This window comes from Cynocephalus volans, chromosome 9 (assembly GCF_027409185.1).
Source record: "Cynocephalus volans isolate mCynVol1 chromosome 9, mCynVol1.pri, whole genome shotgun sequence".
Classification (NCBI taxonomy): domain Eukaryota; kingdom Metazoa; phylum Chordata; class Mammalia; order Dermoptera; family Cynocephalidae; genus Cynocephalus; species Cynocephalus volans.
Genome location: NC_084468.1, coordinates 73,042,937 through 73,065,416, shown reverse-complemented (window position 1 = coordinate 73,065,416; position 22,480 = coordinate 73,042,937). Strand labels below are relative to the sequence as shown.

At 35.1% G+C, this 22,480-nt stretch overlaps 1 protein-coding gene across 9 annotated transcripts in view; it reads left to right on the top strand.

Annotated features, from left to right (window-relative positions):
- The window catches only part of WDFY3 (WD repeat and FYVE domain containing 3), a 273,216-nt gene that overhangs the window by 71,775 nt on the left and 178,961 nt on the right, over positions 1-22,480 (top strand). The window contains exon 1 of one of the 9 annotated variants that reach the window (XM_063108853.1): positions 9,472-9,523. The exons of the other annotated variants lie outside the window; for them this stretch is intronic. The gene's annotated coding sequence lies outside the window, so the exon portion shown is untranslated. Of the gene's footprint in view, positions 1-9,471; positions 9,524-22,480 lie in introns of those variants that run through there. 9 annotated transcript variants of the gene reach the window in all.

Here is a 22,480-nt window from a genome sequence, read left to right as displayed (position 1 = left end):
ATTATCACATTATTTCTCAGTAGTGAGAAAATTGCTCAGAACATATTAAATTACGTAATACATTATTGCTTTTACTTGTGAATAATAGTTTTTTATTTATATTTTCCTTTGGCAAATTCTGCCAGGAAATTATTTCCTTAATATTCTGAATATTTTTCCATATTTGGGATTGAGGCATGCTGTTAGGATTGAGGGAAATTTGAACTAAAGAGAACAGGAAACTCTCAAAGGAAAAGAAAATGTAGTTAGGTGTATATAACATTTCCCTTATGTGTCAGAGGTATCTAGAAATACTAAGAATTCTGTGCCAAGGTATTACTCATGAGTCATATTTCTTGTTACCAGTCTGGTTACACCCTTGGTGGAAGATACACAAAGTAAATTTGAGTTTTCTGTGTGTTTTGTTTTGTTTTTAACCTCTTGGGGAAAAAAGCCCTTGATAATTTTGTCTAAATGTTTTAAGGAAGAACAAATAGTACTATTTTTGCTAGGAATAGCTAGAAAATAAAATCACCATTGCTTTCATAAATAAAGTTATTTCCTAAAGACATTTATCAGCCTTTATTTAATAAGAGGAGCACTGAACTTGGAGTTCTGTCTTGAATTTAAATTTTAGTTAATACAAATTATTGGATCTTTTTGGCAAGTTGCTTTGACTTCTCTGAGCTTCAGTTTCTTCATCTATAAAGTGGGCATTATTACCATTTTGTGGTAGGGAATAAATTTCTGTGAAAATACTTAGCATTGTACTTGGCTTAAGTCTGTATTTCCTAGACAAAAGCTGATGCAGAGGCAGGAAACAAGAGTCCCTTAGAGATTAACTCCAGCCTTGGCTACTAATCGTTGACGCTATCCCTTTACTCTTAAAATGATTCAGGGGCAGAATGGCTGGTATTTTCCTCTTGGAAAAACTGGTTACAAACCAATGGGCAGAAAAGTTTGTGTGTGAATAATTAACATATGGAGAGAACAAAGCTGCAGAACCTGACTGGCTAGAATGGTCTGAGGATAGGCCAGTGAAGTCCATTTCTTTTCTTCTATTGAAAATCTTCTATGAAAATCTTTTGAAAATATGCTTATCTATCCTGGCACTCCACCCGCTCTCCTCCCCAGTTAGATTACATTCCCGTGCTGTACTTTTCCATAGTCTTCCTTGTGTTTCCCTGGTATAACATGCCTCCTCACCTCTATCAGCCTGTATTATCTTTGCTACCACCCAGACTCTGAACTCCATGAAGTCAAATACCATGTCTAACTTAAATGAGTTGTCATCTCCTGGCAAATGGTAAATGCTACAGGTGCTAGTTGTTGATATTCACCATTGTATCCCAAGGACCTACGTAGCATCATGGCTAACAATTTATAGATTACTCATGATTCAGAATATTATAATGTAAAAGTTATCATTCTGAGCTATAATTCTTATCGTATAGACATAGAAAGAATGGGAGATTATGCCAAAGTTGTAATAACTCCATAATACTAGTAAGAAGTTGCTCTCTTTTACTAAACCCAAATGTAGTTTATTGAACACTGTATAACTATCTCAGTATTCTCAAAGTGACTATTTTTGTTGGAGACCATGGGTAGGCTTGTCTGAAGATTGGAAGAAGTTCAGATTTATTTTGTCATTAAAAATTGTATAATTTATTTTGATGTTATAAAAAAAAAAGTCTTATTTCCCTTTTTCTCACTGATGCCAGAAATCTTTGTGGATCTGAGGGAAGTAGACTGGTCTGGCTCTTCCCTCTCTGGGCCAAATCGTGTTTCCCTCGAGGTTTGTTATACATGCCAAGTTGTCATCGGGGCCTAAGAGAGTCATTCTGTCCTCCCCAAGAAGATGGAGAAGACTATCTGGACTCTATTTTGTTTGTGCCATTCTCACAGTCACAAACATTTAAGTATTTTTAAATGTTTCAATATTTAAATGTTTAAATATTTCAGCTAAATATTTTTACAGATATAAGTTTTTTGTTACTTGCTGAGCAGATAAATAAAAGGTTTTTTAAAGGGCTAAGAATCACTTTAGAAAACCATACCTTCATGTATATGATTTAAATGTGGTTCAGTTGAGACTAATTTAAGAAATGAATTGTTTGGCATTTAAGTAATTTTAGTTGTCTAATGCAAATATATTTTTCTTATATAAAACAGTGATTTGTTGGGCTTAGTTTAAATTCAGATGTATTGCAAAGTAATTATTTCCTTTAAAGAGATATGAATTTATTGAAGGACAGGCGCAACCTTTCTAAAGCAGTTAAGTGTTATCTTCTTTTAGTATGTGTTCTCACAAAATGTTTGTTTTGTATGCTTGTATTTTAATTTCAAAAAAATGATATTGTAATATATACATATTTCATCTTATTTCTCAGTTCTTTTCACCCATTGCTATGTTTTTAAGATGTATTTGTCTTAAATGGATGTGAAATACATACTTTTAAATGTCTGGGTATGATTGTGTATCAACCCTGTTTTGCCTATTCATTTCTTAGTGATGAATCTCTTACGTAGCCTCCAAGTTCCCATCACCACAACTAACGGTATAGTAAATATCAATGTACAAGTCCCTAATGATAAGAGAATTTTGGAGGGGTAGAGACTTAGGAGCAGAATGCAAGTTTCTAAGTAATGCAAGGTTGCTCCTTACATCCTCTACCAGTCTGTTTTCCCACCAGTCATTTATGTGGTTTCTGTCCACATGTCTAAGAACACAGGGCATTTTCCAGCTTTCTGAATGTTCCTAATCTAATAGGTGTAAAGCATTATTTCCTCGTTTCAATCTACATTTCTCTGATTACTAATTAAATTAAAACATTTCTTTATATGTTTGGTCTTCCAAGTTGCTTGTTCATATCTTTTTCCTTTTTTTTTTCATTGGGATTGCTATATTTTTCTTGTTGATTTGGAAATTTTTGGTAAATTCTATATTCTGTCAGTTTTAAGTACTTCAAATGTGTTCTTTCTCTTTTTAGTTGGTTAACAATGTTCTTTGCTGAGCCAAAATATTTAATTTTGATATAATTACATTTATCATTTTGTTTTTTTATATGGTAAGCATTTTCGAATTTATGTCTCAGAAGTTCTTACTTGACTCATGAAGGTATCTTTATACGTTTTCTTCTATTAACTTTGTAGTTTGCTTCTCATGTTTGGGTGTTTAATTCTTCTTGAGCGCTTCGTATATGGCATTAGGTAGGAGTCTAGTGTAATTTTGTTTTAAGATTAGCGAGTTAGTTTCTCAGTACCAATTACATGACTGTGAACCTTTCCCTGTGACCATTATAATTTCTTAGATTTCCAGTACACATACGAGTCTCTGAGCCGTCTCATCTGACCCTTGTTCTGGTTGTTCTTATATCAATCTGTCACTGGTATTATTACCATGGTTTGGTAGAGGATTAAATTTTTCAGAGTTTAAAAATGACATAATTTAATTTTCAAGTTTCCTGATCATTGTTCCCTCTTAACTTCCTAAAATCCATTTACATTGTGTTTAACACTTCAATTAGAAGCCATTATGGGGCCTAGCGCTGCTCGGGAGAGTGCAGCGCTGGGAGTGCAGCGACGCTCCCGCAGCGGGTTCGGATCCTATGTAGGAATGGCCGGTGCACTCACTGGCTGAGTACCGGTCATGAAAAAGACAAAAAAAAAAAGCCATTATGATCCTTGAAACATCATACATATTGAAAACTCTTGATCAGTTTCTTTAAATGTAATTATGTATTCTTTAAATATAATTGCATTGGAATTCTTAATCAGTCTTTTAAAATATAATTAAATATAATTGCTTTGTGGGTCTTTTTTCCCCCAGTTTGTTTAAATGTTAAATTTTGCTTTTAAGGAGAAATACGGATTTGAAGTTAAATGAGTTATCTGAATTCTGAAAATATTTTAAATGTATATATATTCTGAGACAATATCAAATGGTATGAAAATTTTTAAATCATTCATTCAAAAGTTAAAGGCAAGTAAGATTTTTTTAAAAGATCTGGATAAATAATAAGTTTCATTTTAGGAGTAATTTGCTTTGAAAAACAGTCCAGATATTTCAAGTAATCAAAGTTGCTGTAGCTCAGTGTTTTTGAATGACTTGGTATATGTTTAAAGAAACATAAATGTATGAATAAACCAAAATCAACTAAAATGTGTTGGATTGCCTCAGTTTTGACCACAGGATTACTTTGTTTTGTGTAATTTCAAAAAGAAAGAAAAAAAAAATCTGAAAAGTAATCTATAGTGTCTTGACTCTCAAGTCTTTGCATGCTGCTATTCCCTACATGGAGAATTTTGCTTAACCCAAATTGTAATTTTTAGGATGTAATTTTGAGATACCACAAACACACATGTATTTTATTTTTATAATGAAATAAAATATTACATGTTCTTTTTAGGGGAAGTTAGGTAGCAAAATAAAACTTAAGTTTATGCCCTCTATATGAAAACATTTATTTCTTATAGCCTATGTTTTCTGTTTAAGCTATTGGATTCAAAATCCTAGACATTTGAAATACAATAAATAGATTATGTATTTAATTTTAACCTCTAAATATTCAGCTTGCTGGCAGATACTTAAAGTAAGAGATTCCAGTTGAATGGTCTTTGCCCTTTTCAACCCAGCTCAAGTTGAGCTGTTAATAATAAAATGTAAAAAGAGACAAGCTGCATGAGAGTTAACAGCTAGGTATGCTTGATCCTCCAGTCCTGAAAAAATGGCAGTGCTGTTTTAGATTTTTCCTAAAAATAACGTGTTAGACTTTATTATGGAACGTTAAAAAAATAACCTAGAAAATAGTCAATTCCCCTCTACCAGGGAGTCTGGACCAGTTTATTCAAGGTAGAATTTTTGTATTTTATTACATGGCATTCCTCCTAAATAGGAGGATGAGAATATTATAAGAAAATATGGTAAACTGGCTTGTATTTTGCAAAATTATTTACTTTAGTAAATTATTTGCCCCAAAATTAGAAAGGTAATATATTTAAAATATTATCAGTATTTCAATGGATGTATAAAACTCACTGAATAGCTAGCTCATAAGAATAGCATTTCTCCTCTCATTCTTCCCTAAAGGCATTTTTAAAAATAGGCTACATGTGATCAACAGTGAAATCATGTAATTAGGACATGGCTATTTGTGGTAATTATTCTTGTGTTTTGGTATGGTCAAAGGATAGATTTGACCTTTTATCTTTTTTTCTCTCTACTCACTCCTTCACTCTTCAACTCCCATCCTTCAACCCCTTTAATAAGAATGTACCCCCACCTGTGAGAATGTACATACCTTTTTATATTTCTTTTGTAGAATATCTAATGCAATAATTGTAGGGGAAACAATAATAGTCTGATTAGCAAAGAGTGTAAATCTGGTAACAAGTAATTTTTGTGCCCTTGATATTCATATTAGTATCACCTTTTATATTTTAAAGTGTGTTTCTTTAAGAATTTGTTAAATTTCGTAATCTTTTTCATTCATAAACCTGTATTAGGGGAATAAAGAGTAGATTTTATATATATATACATTTAAAATAATTTGGATAGAGGAATTTGTGGGAAAGATAATAAGTTAGGTGTCAGCAGGATGATTCCCTGCCTCACTCTGTCCATCCATTTGTCCTTCCAGCCATGCATTATATCCTTATTAAGCATCTCCAGTGTGTCAGGCACTGGGCCAAACACTAAAAAGTTGAATACAAAAACCACATGTTACTGACCTGGCGCTAGATTCATTTTCAAGGGGTGGTGGTGGAGTTGGCTGTTCACTGGAGACACCCTTCCTAAATCATGAGATGCTTTTTAATCTACCTGTGGTAGGTTGAGAAATAGCCTTGGATGGGATCAGACTAGGTAACTGGCTGTTGATTGTTAGCACAACCCTGGTGAAGAGGCTTGATGTGGGTACTCAGTGCATGTTTTTCTAGGTGATGAGAAGGAGTATATGTGAATTTGGGATGAGTGGATGTGAGATGATGCCACAAACACAGAGTAAATGAAAATTCTTATAGAGAGCACAGAGCTGTCAGAAGGCACAAATTCAAGTCCCATTTATGCTCCTTATTAACAATTAGGACAAGTCACCTCTCATTTCTGTGCCACGTTTCCTAAGGGAATGTTTTGAAGATTCCATGAAATAATGCTTTTTCATGTGCTTCGTAATTATGAAGACTGCTGTACAAATGAATATACATTAAAACAGAAACAGATGAACAGGTCTTAACAATCATCTTAATTTTGTAATCCTAAAGGTTATATTTTAGTTAGAGATCAATTAAATTTTTCCTGGAAAAAATGACACTTGAATTCAACCCTCAAGATAAAAGGAATTTAACAGGCTGAGAAAGAGGCTTGGTGAGTGTAACAGCATTTGCCGAAGATTTGACTCTCTGCTTTGCAAAGTACTTTCAGAAATAACCGTACTGTCTTATTTATTTCTCTTTTGATGTGTCTGAGATGATGCAAGGATAGCTTTTTCCTTATTCTTTAGATTTAAGAAAACAGTTCAGAAGGGGAATATGTTAATTGCCACCAAATACATACAAATGATTTCCATGATCCCGTGTAATCTATGAATGAAGAGAATTTTACATAGACTGAAATAGGAAGATGGATTACAGTAAAAATGTATAATGTGATATTTAGCAATTGATGCATGTGTATGGTAAAAACAAATTACAAGGTTTGTAAATAGTAAAATCTCTTTTATTATATGAAAACATGGACTTCCATGAGGCTAAATTGGAAAAAACCAAATGTGTGTATATGTGACAAACAGTTGATGAAGCATAGTAAGACCTACCTTCAAACTTAAGAAGTAGAATATTATCAGTACCATAAAATCTCCCATGTGCTTTTTTTCCACTTTGTCCCTTGTGCCCTACTTTCTTCTGGAGGTGACCCGGAATTTTCTGTTTATTGGTCCCTAACTTTACACTGTGTGTGTATGTAAGCAAAATGAAAAAATGTGTTATATATACACATATATAAGAAAAACAATCTATTAGTAGGTGTATGTGCAGTTTTGCTTGTTTGGGAGCTTTATTTTTAAAAATGATTTCACATAGTATGTTGTCTTTTGCAACTTGCTGTTTTTACTAAACATTCAGTTTCTAAGATTCATCCATTCTGCTTCATATAGTTAGTTTGTTCATATTTACTTCTGTGTAACATTTAATTAATTGAATATATCAGAAATTATGTATCCCCTGTCAGTTGACACTTTTATTATTTTCAGATTTTTGCAATTCAAACAGTCCTGCTCATGAACATTCTTGTATACATCTCCTTATGTATGTATGAGAGTTTCTCTGGAGTCTATTCCTAGAAGTGGCATTGCTGGTTTATATGGTGTGCACATGTTCAAATTTACTAGATAATTCCAACTAGATAATGGCAATCCATAAATGCTATTTCCAAAATATATAACCCATCTGTCCCCATCTCTACCAATTTGATTTTTGTCATATTAATTTTTGATGTAGAATGTGTATTAATTTCCTGTTGCTGTAACAAATCACCATGGTCTTCGTGGCTTCAAACAATGCAAACTTATTATCTTACAGTTCTAGAAGTTAGAAATCCAAAACTGTTTTTTTACAGGACTAAAACCAAGGTATCCTTAGACTGGTGTCCCTCATGGAGGCTGTAGGAGAGAATTTATTCCTGCCTTTTTCAGCTTTTGGAGGCTGCCCACATTCCTGGCTCATGGCCACATCACTCTGACCTCTGTCTCTATGGTCACTTCTCCTTTTCTCACTCTCACACCTCCCTCTTTGTGATTACATCGGGCTTGCTCAAATAGTATAGAATAATTTCCTCATGGCAAGATCCTTAACTTAATCACAGTTGCAAAGTCCTTTTTGCAATGTAAAGTAACATGCTCACACATTCTAGGGATTAGGATGTAGACATTTTTTAGGGAGGTCATTCTGCCTAAAACAAATGTGAACTCACTGTTGTATTAATATGAATTGTATTTATTATGACCGAGGTTGTGCAGCCTTTCGTATATTTGTGGTCATTCATGTTTCCTTTTCTGTGAAATGCCTGTTTGTCTTTTGTCCATGTTTCTATTGGATTGTTTGCCTTTCTCTTACTAATTTGAAGACATACTTTACATATTTTGGATTTCATGCTTTTTTGTTTATTATAGGCATTGCAAGTATTTCTTTTCCAATTTGTGGCTGTGTTTACTTTTTTCTGTTGATTTTGATGTGCAAAAGTTTTTTATTTTGATAAAGTCGATTTTGTGTGTATGTAGTTTCTGTTTTGTTTTTTCTTAAGACATTCTTCCTTACCCTGAGGTTATGAAGTATTAGCCAACATTTTCTTCTAAATAGTTAAAATGTTTTGGTTTTCAAATCAATATCTTTAAAAGTGCTGGCAAAAGCATAGTGAATATAAGCTACTGAAAGTGGAGCAAGTTGTGGCTAGAACAGAGAGAGATTCAGGCAGGATGGGGAGTGAGTTGATACATATTTGTTTGAATTATGATCAAGTTACTACTGTGGAGATACATTCAGATTGCTTTAGGATTAAATAAGGTCATGAACTATCCATGATATGTTGCCAGGCAGTAAAAAAATCTGGCATTACAGGCAAAGGAATGAGCATGTGGGAAAAGCATCAGGGGTGTGAAATTGCATGGTGTGTTCAGAGAACAGCAGTTAGATGATGTGGTGTGAGTATGGGGTGAGGGAAGGGAGATGGCAGAAGATACAGCTTCAAAATTAGGTGCACATCAGACTTTGAGGAACCTTTTTCATGCCTTGCTGGGTAAGGGTTTTGACTCTATCCCATCTCAGACACTTATGTCACTTTTAAGGAAAGTTGAGGTTTCTGAAAAATGAACATAGCCACATCATGGATAGTAAAAACTGGAGTTGGTATTCCCATGGTACCTTACATATAGTAGACACTTAAGGAATTAAATTTCAAAAATGCTGTTATGTTTGGGGATTTAACAACAGAGCCTGCAATGCATACTTTGGATTATTAGTGGTTAATTTTCAGTCTTTTGAATAGATTAAATATTTAGTGATAGGCAAAAGTTATTTCAAGGAAGTTTGGAAACTAAAGCAAATGAGTAAGCTGGGTAATTCCATTTTTGGTAAAACATGATATATGATGACACTGATTCTTAGATATAGCTTATGAAATGCTCTGAAAGCAATTTTTAAAGAGGAATTTTAAGAAGTGTTTTGAGCCATGTATACATAGCTTTCTGAGGTAACTAATTGGAAGAGTACAATGTATCAATGTGTGAGTTCTGATATTTTGAGAAAAATACAAATGAAAGTGTAACTACTCACAAAATCCTCATTATTATATAATCAATCTGTGAATGGTAGCATTTATTTTACCATTATTATTGTTGCTGATGTCATTAATTTATTAGTATTTTTTTTCTTTGTGAGCTTTTATTAATGTAATTCTGCAGTCCTTGCATTTGTCTTTTTTTTTTTTTCATCACTTTCAGATCACAACATATATTCCAGCCCCATTCAGTCATGATTTGCTATGATACTGGTAAGCTGACTTCCTCTTTTGGGTGATCCTGATTCTCAGTATGTTGCTGATACATAAATTCTCTGTGGAAGATTCTGGCTTACTGCCTTTTGTTTTGTCATATGCTTACCAACCAAACCTAATTCTCTGTTAGTAGTGACTTTTTTTCCCCTTCTGCTCCTTTCTTCTCATTAATAGTTTTTGCTTTTGGATTTATACCAGTTTTCCCTGAATATGTTTTTAATAATACACTATGAAGTACTCAGCACCTCAACAAAAATGGTCATAATTCTTTTTCAAGTAATAAAATTGAATTTAAAAAAATCATGAGGAACAAAGTTGACTTCTAAGCTTTCTTGTTTTAAAGTAAACACATAAGGAATTTGGAGAAAATTTCACCCCTCCTTGGTCTATTTTAAACCACCTCAACTTACGTTTGGCTTGAGCTGCCCCTTATTCATTCATCATCTAAACTTTCACTGGGCATCTTTTACTCATCTATCAGCCATTGATTGCTTATCTCTTATTTGCCAGGTACCGTGTCAGGTATTGGGGCAAAAATTGAATAGGACATGATATTTGCCTTCCATAACCTTACATTATTTGTCCAGTGTTGGAAAAAAGACAATCAAAACAGTTTAACACTTAAACAGTGTGATAAATGGTATTATAAAGATATGCACAGGGTTCTGTGGGAACAAAAAAGTGGGGCATCTATCAAACTGGGAGATGTAGGGAATGCTTTCTAGAAGGGGGGCGGTTGAGCTGAGATTAAAAGGATGATTAGTAATAAACTAAATGTAGAAGTTGCCAGAGAGGGAGGACCCCCTAGAAGAGGTTTCAGTGTGTATGAAGGCAGAACAGGGAGACCTGCACTGGACTGGTACGGGTGGAATAAAATAGACTAGGGGGACAGGAGTAGGGCCAAGCTGACACAGGGGCCAGATAATGAAGAGCCTTAAAATTTGTACTTTCCCTTAAAGGTATTATCTCGGCTGGCCAGTTACATCAGTTGGTTAGAGCACAGCCTTGTAACACCAAGGTTTTGGGTTCAGATCCTGGTACTAGCCAGCTACAAAAAAAAGAAGAAGAAAGAAAGAAATGTATTTGAGTAAGTTGGTAACTTTTCAATTTAGAATAAATAGTTAATTTAATGTTTTTCTGTAGATGTTTAAGAAGTTTTGTGAAGGCTTTCTATAGGATGAGAGGTAGGATGCATAAATTGTAAGTTTTTAAAAATTTTATATTGTAACATGTGATTTATCCCTACTAAGAACTAGGGATACAAATTTAAAGAAGATTTGGTTCCCTCCATTGGGAAAATTACAGGTTCATGGGAGTAGATAACTATTTATTGGCAAATGTATATTACAATAGAATAGCAGTAATAGCAGCTGTCACTTACTGAGCACTTGTGCCAGATACTAACCTAAGTGCTTTCCATGTAGTAAATCGTCTAATTTCTACAAGTAACACTATGGGTAGGTTCTAGTCTTTATTATCTTTTTACAAATAAGAAATATGACACACAAAGAAGGTATCTGACTTAAGATTCCACAGTAAGTGGTTCAACTAGGAATTGAACTCAGCCAATTAATTACAAAGCCCATGTAACTATTATGCCATACTGTCTCTCTTAACGATGAATGTTCTCTAGCTGACTATAACTAGAGTACCATGGTAAAATAAACGGTGAGCAACAAACTGCCTGGAGATTTGCAAAAGGCTTCTCTGAGATGGTGACCTTAGAGCTGAATTGTAGGCTGCTAGGAAAAGCAGAGGAAGGGGCATTCTTGGCAGAGAGAACAACATACTCAATATGCCTAGGACTGAAAGAATTTGACAAGGCTAGGAGATAACTTGCAGTGTGGCAGAATTTAGAGTGAAAGAGGTACCTTAGAGATGAGGCCAGAAGTATAAATGAGGCCAAAGTGTCTAAAAAATTAGATATTATATTAAGGTGTTTCAATTTATTCTCAGGCAATAGGGAATTAACAGATGCTTTAAATCAGAGAAGTGGTGTGATATGTGCTTTGTTTTTCAGAAAATAACTTAGGAGCTATAGGGAAAATGCACTCAAGACAGGACACCAGTTGTGTGGTAGTGAGATTTATGCTAATTTTATTGATCATTTCAGAGAACCAGCTTTTGGTTTTGTTGATTTTCTCTGTTATTTTTCGGTTTTCAATTTTATTGATTTCTGACCTAATTTTTATTATTCCTTTCCTTCTGCTTCAAGCTTAAACTGTCTTCTTTTTCTGGTTTCCCAAGGTAGAAGTATATAGGTTATTGATTCTTAGGTCTTTCTTCTTTTGTAATACATACATTTTAGTACTACAAAATTTCCTCTAAGAACAGCTTTCACTGCATTTTATACGTTTTGATAAGTTGTATTTTCATTTTAATTTAGTTCAAAATGTTTTAAAATTTCTTTTGACAATTCTTTGACCCATGTGTTATTTAAAAGTTTGTTTAATTTCCAAATATGTAGGGCTTTTTCAGGTATCTTTCTATTACTGATTTGTTGTTTAATTCCATTGTGGTCTGAGAGCATACTTTGTAAGATTTCTGTTCTTTTAAATTTGTTAAGGTGTGTTTAAGGCCCAGAGTGTGGTCTGTTGTGAACGTCTCATGTGTGCTTGAGAAGGATGTGTGTTCTGCTATTGTTGGATGGAGTGTTCTATAAATGTCACCTGTAGATGCAGTTGATTGATGGTGCTGTTGGGGTAAACTATATCTGTATTGATTTCCTTCATGCTTGATTTATCAATTACTGTATGAGAGCTGTTGAAGGCTCTGACTCTAATCATAGATTTGTCTCTTTCTCCCTTCAGTTCTATCAATTTTTCCCGCATGTGTTTTGACACTCTTGTTAGGCTTACACACATTAAAGATTGTTTTCTTGGAGAATTGCCCCCTTTGCCACAATGTAATGCCCCTCTTTATCCCTGATGTTTTTTCCTTGTTCTAAAGATTGCATTGTATGAAATTGTTATAGCTACTCCAGCTTTCTTTTGATTAGAGTTAGCATGGTATATCTTTTCTCCATCTCTTTACTTTTAACCTACCTGATTATTTACATTTAAAGTTGCTTTCTTGGGCTGGCCAGTTAGCTCAGGCGGTTAGAGTGTGGTGTTACAACACCAAAGTCAAGGGTTTGGATCTCTATACTAGCCAGCCACCAAAAACAATAAAAATAAACACAAAATAAAATAAAGTTGCTTTCTTATAAGCACTTTATAGTATGTGGGACTTGTTTTTTAATCCACTTTGACATTCTCTGTCTTTTAATGGGTATATTTAGACCATTCACATTTACAGTGATTATTGATAGAGTTGGATTAATATTTGTTTTTGTAACTGTTTGTTCTGTTGCTCTGTTTGTTCTTCTTTGGTTTTTTGTTTCCCTTTCCTCTCTTTCTGTGCCTCCTCAGGTTTTAACTGAACGTTTCATATGATTGCCTTTTATTTCCTCTCTTAGCATATTAATTAAACTTAATTTTTAAAAATGTTTAGTGGTTGCCCTAGAGTTTCCAACATACATTATTTACTTATCTTTATCTGCCTTCAAATAACACTTTGTCACTGTGGTAATAGTGCCAGTACCCATTTCCTCCCTCCCATTGCTTATGACATTGCTGTCATTCATCTATCTCACTTATTCATAACCTACAGTCACCCAACACGTTATTACTATTTTTACTTCAAATAATCAGTTATCTTTTAGATCAATTAAGAAATAATAAAAGATTTTATATTACCTTCATTTATTCCTTCTCTAATGGTCTTCCTTTTGTTAATGTAGGTACAGTTTTCTGACTTACATCATTATTTTTCTCTCTGAAGATCTTTTAACATTTTTTCAGCAGAGAAAGGTCTCCTTACAATAAGATCTCTCAGTTTTTGATTGTTTGAGGAAGTCTTTATTTTTCCATCACTTTTGAAGAGTAATTTCATTGGATACGGAATTCCAGTGAATTTGGTGGGTGGGAATTTGGTGAATTAGGTTGGTGGGTTTTTCTAATACTTTACAAATATTTCACTCCTTGCTTAGATGTTTTGGGTGAGAGGTCCACTGTAATTTTTATCCTTGTTCCCTTATAGACAAGGTGTTTTCCTCTAACCCACCAGTGCCCCACCATACTTCTATGATTTTCTCCTTATCTTTGATTTTTTGCAGATTGAATACAGTATGCCTACATGTAGTCTATACGGTATTTATCTTGCTTGGTGTTCTCTAGGTTTCCCATGTCTGTGGTTTGGTGTCATTAATTTTGCAAAGTTCTCAGCCATTATTACTTCATATATGCTGGTGCTCCCTTCTCTCTCTCTTTTTTTTTGGGGGGGGGGCAGCTGGCCAGTATGGGATCTAAACCCTTGACCTTGGCATTATCAGTACCACACTTTACCAGTTGAGCTAACCGGCCAGCCCCTCTCTCTTGTTTCTGGAAGTTTCTGTAGACCTATTCTCAAGCTCACTGATTCTTTCCCTAGCTGTGTCTAGTCAACTCTTGAGCCTATCAAAGCATTCTTCTTATCTGTTATGGTGCTTTTGATTTCTAGTGTTACCTTCTGATTCTTTTTCAGAGCTCTGTTGGTGTGGTTGTAAAGTATGGGGAAGTGGGGAGAGACTGTTTTATAATCTTATGATTAAATCTCAGTGTTTTAGTGGGCCTGTGACTCTGGACTGTGACCTTCCTCCCCTCCATTGCCCCCAACCCAGGTGGGACCTGAAGGCTAGAGAGGCTGGGGTAGAGAAATGCCCTTCCCCCAAGACAAAACTCTGGTAGACCTTTGTTAGAGAATACTCCAGGAGCATTTCACATAGATGACTCTTCCCCTCCCTCTGCTGGAGCCACGAGGGGCTCTTTCTCAGATCTTAGCTGTGAGAACCTGGTGGGGTTAAAACCCAGGGAAGTTGTGGGAAAGAGCCTGAGACTGTGGCCCCCAGGAGTTTCTCCCTCCTGTTAGTCCATTCTCAACTTCCAGCAATTCATCACAATTAAAGTTTTCCTACCAGTTTATGGCTCCAGGGTCTTCTTCTAGTTCAGATAAGCAGATTTCAGATGTGACTTTAGATTTCTGGATTCAGTTTGCCCTGCAACCTCAGTTCTCTGATGGGCCTAAGAAAAGTCCTTGAATTCCGGTTTATTCATCAGTTTTTTTGTATAAGAACTAGAGTGATGAAGTCTAAGTTCTTTACATTTTGGTGCTGAAATGCTGATTTTGTTTCTTATTTAACCTTTTTTTTCTTTCTTATTAGTACATGTAGTTCTAACTTTTAACAATTGTGTATTATTTGATAATATGGATGTACCATGAGTTGCCCATTGATCTGTTAAAGGACCAGGTTATTTCCAACTTTTAAGCATTATAAACAACTAAAATAACATATAACGCAGTGAACCACCTTGCACAATATCTTCGTGATCTGAGTATTTCTGTAGAATAGCTTCCTGGAAGAGGTATTGCCAGATCAAAGAGTAGGTATGTTGATACTACCAGATTGGCCTAAAAAAGACAGTTGACTTACATATGTGTAAATTTCCATTTGTTTTTGTTCTAAGTATATAGTTTATAGTTTAGTAGTTTTTGCCAAACTGATGAGCAAAAAATTGTACTTTGTTTTTATTTGTATTTCTCTGATTACTTGTGATTTTAAGTCCTTCTTCATGTGTGTTGTATAGCGTTTTTACTGGGAATAATCTATTTATATTCCATATCTATTTTGCTGTAGGGTTGTTGATTGTAAGAGTCACATGGGTATTCTGGTTATTAATACTTGGTTAGAAGGGCTGCAAATATTTTGTGCCTGTGTTTTTTGTCTTTTAGCTTTGTGGTATTTTTAGCCATAAATCTGTCTAATTTACCCTAAACTCTAAGTATCTCCTTTTTTATTTGCTGCTAATATTTTATTATTTGTTTACATTTAGATCTTTAAAACACCTGGAATTATTAGTTTTTATTTATGGAAAGAAGTAGAAAATTATAACTTTATGTTGTAACCAGTCTGCAGAATTCTAGCATTTTCTCCATAGTACTCAGCAACTCAGAATTAGAAAAGGAGAAATAGTGTGGTTGTATTTATCCAGGCATGAATACCTATTGGGAAGGTTTATAGGATGGGAGTGCAAGGGGAGTGTGATAGGAATCATCTGGGCATGAATACCTGTTGGGAAGATGTATAGATAGGCCCAGAGTGCAAGTGGAGTAAAAGAATTATTGAGAATTACACATGGTCTGATTTCTACTGAAGAATGGGAGAACTGGGGTAAGTGATTCCAGTGAAGACCACACATTTAGTAAGTGAGAAAGATGGATTAAAAGATGATCTCAGAGTGAGACTTCAGAATTTGAAATGTTAGAAATAAATTCCTAGTGATGATAGTAGAAGATGTCTTCTACTGAGGATAATGATTAGTAGACACTACAGAGCTGAACGACCTGAACTAGAGATTAGCAGAAATATGTAGAATGCAAAATTTGTCAGTACTAAGCAGTCACAAATTACAGAAGCATTGTGCTACAAAAATTCTTTTGCAGGTCCTTTATACAATATTTTGAACACAATTTGTATAAAGACTCACTTTCAGAGAATGTTGGGGATCTTGGGTTAGCCTACAAAAGTTTCTTTATTCCATGATATAATTGAATTATACAGTAATAATCATACCAGTTAACCTAACTGCCATTTAACTGTTGGGGTAATGTGCTCTTGAGGCTCCTGTTAGTGTTTGTAATCCCTGCTTCCAAAACAGCAGTGGGAGCCATAGCAGGTGGGGTTCAAGAAAGGTAGGAGGGAGGTGTCAACAGTCCCTTTTGGTAATTGTAAATTTTGTCTAAGTGAAGTCTTAAGTAGAGGAGAGTTGCTTTTGGCTTTGGGGTATGTTTTCATGTATGAAGAGAATTAAACACACTTTTGAAAAGATGTTTAAAGACATCTGAGAAATTGGGCAGTTAAGTATGTGTGTAAGATGATGAGTTCACAGATGGGTGGGAGAGATGAGGGAATAGGTCTTAAGTAATTGTATTTTGTCATATAAAGATGGCTGATCTTGTAATATCTTGTAGATTGCAGTAAAATTGGATAATGACTCTCACTGAAAGGCAAAAAAAAAAAAAAATTTCAGAAGGTAGAAATTTTAAATTCTAATTCAAGACTGTATCCATCGTTCTTTTTTAATGCTGAGATTGCTGGGTTATATATACCCAATTGTTGGGAGCCTCTCAAAGTTTGTCTTCACTCTTCAAAAGTATAAGAAGTATTGCCTTCAGTCTTCAAAGGGTAAGGAAAAAAATTGGATGTTTTCCCAGAAAGATTGGAGAGGGGAAACCCGAAGGATTTACCTAGAATTATTTGATGAAACTATAAGGTTTCCCTTAGCCGTGTGAGCTAGTGACTGCAAGAAAGAAAAAAGAAAAAAAAAAACCCACCATTTTTTCTGTTCTCTTACTCAACAACAGTACAGAAGCCAGCTTCTGTGACCAAATATGTGGAGTTTTTTTCTCACACACTAAGCAAGCGAGCAATTCTGTAGCAGACACCAGTTGGGTATCCTCTAATTCAGTTCTGACACTATCTACCTGAGATAGCTTCAGATCCCGCAGTGGGGTTTGTCCCACAGACTGCCCCCCACTTCAGATGCTGAAGCCCCAGGTTGTTTTACTTGTGTTTCTGACCAACAGGCTATAAATTCGGGTTCCCACAACCACAACGCCCTCCTCGGGTTGGATTGATTTGATGAGTGACTCACAGAACTCAGGGAAACAGTTACTTATTTTTATCAGTTTATTACAAAGGGTACAGATAAAGGGATGCATAGGGTGGAGGTATGGAGGAAGGAGCATGGAGCTTCCATGCCCTCCCCAGGTGCACAACCCTCCAGGAACCTCCACATGTTCAGCTGTCTGGAAGCTCCCCAAACCTGTGCTCTTTGGTCTTTTTGGAAGTTTCATTACATAGGCATAGTTGAAGCATGGACAACTGTGTAGAAATATGATTGGACAAAAAGAGTGTGATCTGATTCTAATAGACCAAGTGGGGAAACCTAGCAAGGTCCGTTTGTTCAGATTCTTCCTGTCATGTATGTATTGCATTCCTTCCTTACAGGTATGGGGTAGGACCCCTTCTGAAATGGGGCTCTAGTCACCTATGATCAGACAAGGTAGGTCAGAGGATTTCTTTATGGCCAGCTCCTAGACAGAAAGGCATGGGAAGATTAGAGTCCTGCCTTGGGGAGCCAGGAACTTTGGATGAAAACCAATATATATGAGTATACTCATATGTCATAATATCACAGCTATTTATTTGTTCTCTTGTGAAATTAAGGAGTTACTTAAGGAAGCTATTTTAAGTATTGAGCTGATCAAAGGCAGCTAGTTACTCGACAAATGTATTTTAAAAATTTAAGCTATTTGCTTGGTCTATACCCTTCTATAATTTAAATAATGTAAAACTGTTCAAAGAATTTTGCATGGGGAAGTTTAAAGTGATTTTCAAGCATTAACGTAAAAGATTAGATTAAGAAATACTATCTGGGTTTATTGCAGTAATTATCCTATTGCTATTTAAATAACCCCCTGCTGGTAGTACAAATACTTTCTTGTTATGAAACAAAATAGAGTTTGGATTAGAAAGCGAGTTCTCATACACCGTAATCTTTATAAATATTTTGAAAACCTCCATTAACATTACCCGAAAAATACCATTCTGTGGTTTATCCTCATTATTATATTTTTCATATCTTTTCTATATTGCTTTATAAACTTATTGAACATCCAACTGAGAAATAACTGTTTTCATAATTTTTTTTCTTTCTTTTTGTGCTGTTTTCATAATCTTTTAATCATTTTGCAAGTCTAAAACATAGTACTAAAAAGTCTTATACTATTTCCTTTCCCTTGCTTAAATAACTAAAAATGTAAATAAAAAAGAATTAAGTATTTTATGATCAAGGTAAAGGAAGAAATAACATTTATTGAATGTAACTAATGTGCTTGGCACTTTACAGAAATGATGTTATTTATGCTTTACAAAAAGACTGCGAGGAAAAACTTTACAGATAAACTCAAGATTCAGGACCTTTCCCCTGAAGTTACCTAACTTATTATATGGACATGTTTCTACAGGTTTGACTGGTAATTACCTATTCTTTCAGCTCTTTCACTGCTGAAGAGTATTTTAGACATATTTTTTGGTCTGAATTAAGTTTTTAAAATAAATAAGTGTAGATAAAGCAATGATTCAGAAGTCTTTTAAAAATTAAAAATTTATTTTTTATTTGTTATTTTAGTTTAGCTTTTTATTGAACATGTTACAAAAAGAGTTTTAGTCAAAAAAGTACAAAGCTCAGATCATCATTAGACTCAGATTCTTCTTTCTTTGCTTTCACTTTCTTCTCTTCGGCTGCGGCAACAGTGGGACAGGGGACAGGACCTCCTGTTCCTGCAGCACTAGCTGCTGGGGTCCACCAGCCCCTACACAGCAGATGAGGCTTCCAGTGTTGATGTTGGCCAGGGCCTTTGCAAACAAGCCAGGCCAAAAGGTTCAACATTTACACCAGCTGCCTTAATGAGAGCATTGATCTTGGATCCTGTGTGAAGGCCACATCCGGTAGAATGAGAACCTCGTGGATACAGGCAAGCTCAGAGACAGAGGTGAAGGAGGCTATTGTGAAGGTGCAGGTGATTGTGGTGCTGGCGCTGCAGGAGCAGTGCTAGTTGCAGATCTGAAGTAGGGGCCTCTCCCTAACATGGCCTTAGCTTCCTCAAGAACAACCAGCTTGGTGGGAGCTGAAGAAGGGGACCAGAAATCTGATATACTTAAGTGTTTCTTGGTAAATCAGTAGCAAAGGAGGAATCTGGATTTTTTTTCATTATTGAGACTGTCTGAGTAATTGAGAAAAACCTTGTAAACCAAATGAACTCATGTTAAAGAAAAAATTATTCATTCTGATGCTTGTTAAAGAATAATAATGCAGATTTTATTCAGGACCATCACGATAGATGTAGGTAGGGACCATTGCAATGGTGTTTTGCAATGGAGATGAGAGATTGGCCTCAATAATACAATACGGAAAAGTGGGAATTTATAGCCACGGAGGAGGGTGAAGATCAGTGGGTAGAGAATTACTAAGAAGAAACATTAGGAGTAGAGGGGGGATTCTGGCTAAACAGATCTGAGAAGTTTCTTGCTAAAGGCAGACCAGGGTGATCAGACATCACTTAGGGGATGGTAAGATATCAAATAAAAAGGATGGAGATTCTGGCTACAGTGACCTAAAATTGGACAATGCAGAGATGAACACTGAAGCCTAAAATTCACAGCCTTGTTGAGAAGAGAGTTCAGAAGAGCCTGATTAGAGTTCGGTCAAAAAAGGAATCTTTGTTTCTTCTAGTTGATTGGCATTTATCCTTTTGTATCTGATAGATATTAAATAACTATGGTGCAATAGCTTGGTTATATCCAGTTAGATGATGTTTGTCATTCTGTGATCATGTGCTACAGTTATCTTAACAGCATAGTACTGGCATAAAAACAGACGTATAGAACAGTGGAACAGAATACAGAGCCCAGAATAAATCTGTGCACTTACAGTCAACTGGTCTTCAGGGAGGGTGCCAAGAACACACAGTGGGGAAAGATAGTCTGTATAGTAAATGGCCTTGGGAAAACTATATCCACACACAGAAGAATGAAATTGGACCCTTATCTTACACACATAAAAATAAACTTGAAATGAATTAAAGACTTACTTAAGCCTTAAAGACTTAAATGTAAGACCTGAAACCATAAAACTACTAGAAAAATCCATAGGGAAAGAATTTCTTGATATTGATCTAGACAATGAGTTTTTTGGATATGACACAAAAAGTACTGGCAACAAACACAAAAATAGTCAAGTGGGACTATATCAAACCAAGAATCTTCTGCACAGCAAAAGAAACAAACAGAATGAAAAGGCAGCCTACAAAATGGGAGAAAATATTTGCAAACCATGTTTATGATAAGGGGTTAATATCCAAAATACATAAGGGACTCATAAAACTCAATAGCAAAAATCCAAATAACTCAATTAAAAAATGAGCAAATGACTTGAATAGACATTTCTCCTGCGAAGACATAGAAATGGCCAACAGGTATGTGAAAAGATGCTCAACAGCACTAATTATCACAAAAATGAAAATCAAAGCCATGATGAGATGTCAGTCCATGCCTGTTAGAATGGTTATTATCAGAAAGACAAAAGATAAGAAATGTTGGCAAGGATGTGTGTACTGTTGGTTAGAATGTAATTTGGTACAGCCATTATGGAACAAAGTATGGAGGTTTCTCAAAAAATTAAAGATAGGACTACCTTATGATCCAGCAATCTCACTTCTGGATATATATCCAAAGGAAAAGAAGTCAGTGTGTTGAAGAGATATCTGTACTCCCATGCCCATTGCAGCATTATTCACAATAGTCAAGAGATGGAAACAACCTAGATGTCCCTTGCCAGATGAATGGATAAAGAAAATGAGGGCCAGCATGTTAGCTCACTTGGTTAGAGTGTGGTGCTGATAACACTGAGGTCACAGGTTCAGATTCCTGTACTGGCCGGCTGCAAAAAAATAGAAAGAAAATGAGGTGGATGTATATATGTACACACACACACACACACACACACACACACACACACACACACGAAAATTGTTGAGCTTTTAAAAAGAAGGAAATCCTGTCATTTGCAACAACATGGATGAACATTTAGGGCATTATGCTAAGTGTGAAATAGCCAGTCATGCAAAGACAAAAATACTGTATGATTTCACTTATATTTTGGGTCTAAAATAGTCAAACTCACAGAAGCAGAGAGTAGAATGGTTGTTGCAAGGAGCTGGAGAGAGGGAAATGGGGAGATGGTCAATTGGTACAAAGTTCTAGAGACCTAACATACAGCAGTATGACTATAGTTAACAACACTGAATTGTACATTTTATATTTGCTAAGAGGGTAGATATTAAGTGTTCACACCACAAAATTTTTTTTTAAGATAACTATGTGAGCTGATGGATATGTTAATTAGCTTGACTGTGGTGACTATTTCACAATGAATATGTATATGAAAACAGCAAGTTGTGTGCCTTAAATATATACAATTTTAATTTCCCAATTATACCTTGATAAAACCCAGGAGGAAAAAGGTGGAATTCTTTATTCAGTTCACTTGCTTAAGTAGGAATGAGGAGCAAATGAGTTGGTCTGAAAGTGCTTTAAATTTTAAAGATAGGGAATGATTCTTGACTTTTTCTTTTTTTTCTAATGACATAGACCCCTTTGAAAACTGGGGATCTCGTAGGAAAAAATTTTTGAAATGTTGGTGAGTCATGAATCCCCTAAGTCCTATCCACAGTCTCTAGATTATGAACTCTCGCTAGGCTAAGGAAAAAGGGCAAAGCTGTGCATAATCTAAAATGTCAGCTAATTTACAAAATTTTTATACTTTAGTTTATCTTTTTTTTATTTTTATTTTTTGCTTTATCAATATACAATGTAGTTCATTTTCGTGTCCCTTTACCGATTCCTCCCTCCCCACCTCCATCAACATCATATCTGATGTTGTCTTAACAAGTTCAAGGAATTATAATTGTTGTGTCTTCTTCCCCACCCCACCCTCCATTTGTTTGTGTTCTTATTTATTTTTAGCTCCCACAAATAAGTGAGAATATGTGGTATTTCTCTTTCTGTGCCTGATTTATTTCACTCAATATAATTTTTTCTAAGTCTATCCATGTTGCTGTGAATGGTAGTATTTCATTCTTTTTTATAGCAGAGTAGAATTCCATTGTGTAGATATACCACAGTTTCCTTATCCACTCGTCTGATGATGGACATTTGGGCTGTTTCCAACTCTTGGCTATTGTATATAGTGCTGCAATATACATTTGAGTACGGGTATCCCTTCGGAATGATGATTTCTATTCCTCTGGGTATAT